The sequence below is a fragment of the Rousettus aegyptiacus genome, unplaced genomic scaffold (genome assembly GCF_014176215.1).
Source record: "Rousettus aegyptiacus isolate mRouAeg1 unplaced genomic scaffold, mRouAeg1.p scaffold_m13_p_2, whole genome shotgun sequence".
NCBI lineage: Eukaryota > Metazoa > Chordata > Mammalia > Chiroptera > Pteropodidae > Rousettus > Rousettus aegyptiacus.
In genome coordinates, this window is record NW_023416295.1 from 41476546 (window position 1) to 41478550 (window position 2005).

The window sequence follows — 2005 nt, forward strand, 5'->3', positions numbered from 1 at the left end:
ATTTTAAACGCATAGCAGACTTTGAGATCTGAACTCTATGGAGATTCGCCCAGAGCAGTGATAGTTTTATACCTGCTATAATAAGTTCTAGTCTCCCAAAGATGAAGGATCTACAGCTATCTGTAGCAAGTCTTGTGCACAGAGGTTAACTTTTCCACCGCAGGCTTTATGAATTAATTCTATGTCAGTATAAAGCTTCCTTTTTTATTTTTTCTTTGGCAACATCACTCCAGGCACAGTGGGTTGAAGATGGCAGGATGCTAAAATACTAGTGAAAAGAAAAAAATCTGAGGCCACCAGAGTCTTCTCAGTCACAAATACAAAATTTTCCTTAAAAACAAAGATGCAGAAAAAAAACTGCCAATATGCATATTAAAGATGTTCAACATCATTAGTCATTATGGAAATGCAAATTAAAAGCACAATAAGATACACCATATAATAATAAAATGGCTAAAACAAAAGACTAACATTTTATTAGTATTTGGTAGAAAAGAACATTTAGTAAAGCAGTAAGGACAAAAGTTTTAAAAAACACCATTAACTTAACCTAAATGACATCTATCAAATACACAGTCTTTTTAAGCGCACATAGAGCTGTACCTGGGGCTGTAACGCAATACAATCTTAACAAAGTAGATTCTCACTACTGGATCAAGACTACTTGATTTCAAAGCTATAATAATCAAGATAGTTGGTTTTGTATAAGGCTAGGCAAATAGCTCCATGGAATGGAACACAGAAATAACCTCATACTTATAGGACCAATTGATTTTCAACAAAAGTGCCAAAGGAAAGTAAAATCTTTTCAATAAACAGTGCTAGAATAACTGGATATCTATATGAAAAAGAGTCACATCCCCTAATCTATACCATATATAAAAGTTATATTTATATGGATTATAAACCTAAACATAAAAAAATAAATAAATAAAAGCTTCTAAAAAATATACCTCATATTTTTTATAACCTTGAGGTAGGCAAAATTTTTCAGGTCACTGAAAACATTAGCCATTAAAAATGATAAATTATACTTAACCAAAGTTGAAAATTTTCTTCATCAATGAAAGCCTTAAGAAATGAACAGTCTATGGCCATGCTATCCTGAATAAGCCCAATCCTGTCTGATGCTGGAAGCTAAAAGCAGGGTCGGGCCTGGTTAGTACTTGAATGGGAGACCACCTAGGAAGACCAGGTGCTGTAGACGTAAAAAAAAAATAAAATAAATAAAATAAAAAAATAAAGGATTGTAAGCTGACAGGGTCCTTGCGATCTGTGAGGTCAACCAAGTGTTGCCTCACCTAAAAAAAAAAAAAAAAGGAAGAAAGAAAGAAAGAAAGAAAAAGAAATGAACAGACTGACCACAGACTTAGGAAAAAATATCTATGATATATATACTTGATAAAGAGCAAAGAAAATATTGAAATTCACAAGACTTAGACATTTAATAAGGAAGATATTAGAAAGGCTAATAATGTTCATTAGTCATTAGAGAAATACAAATTAAAACCATCATAAGATGTGACTACACACCCATCAGAAGGGCTACAATTAAAAAGGCTAACACCATCAAATTTTGGTGAAAATGTCAAGCAATCAGCACTATCTTACATTGCTGGTGGGAGTGTAAAAACTGTACAATCACTTTAGAAAATAATTTGGCAGTTTTTCCAAAAGCTGACAAGCACTTACCACATCATCCAGCAATTCTACTTCTAAATATTTATCCAAGTGAAAATATACATCCTCAAAAAGCCTTGCACAAGAGTATTCTTAGCAGCTTCATGCATAGTAGTCAAAAACTAAAAGCAACCCATCAACAGGTAAATGGATAAGCAAATTCTTCACACAATGGAATACTATTCAATAATAAAATAGAACAAATTATTGGCACATACAAAAGCGTGCATGAATCTTAAAAATATGATGCTGAGTGAGAGACACCAGACATGAAAGAATACATGCTGTGTGACTGTACTTATATGACTTTCTAGAACAGGCAAAA

The 2005-nt window shown here is 32.7% G+C and overlaps 1 pseudogene; it reads left to right on the top strand.

Moving 5' to 3' along the window:
- Window positions 1-1086: 1086 nt before the first annotated feature.
- LOC118614190 lies at window positions 1087-1207 on the top strand (annotated as a pseudogene).
- The last annotated feature ends 798 nt before the right edge of the window (window positions 1208-2005 follow it).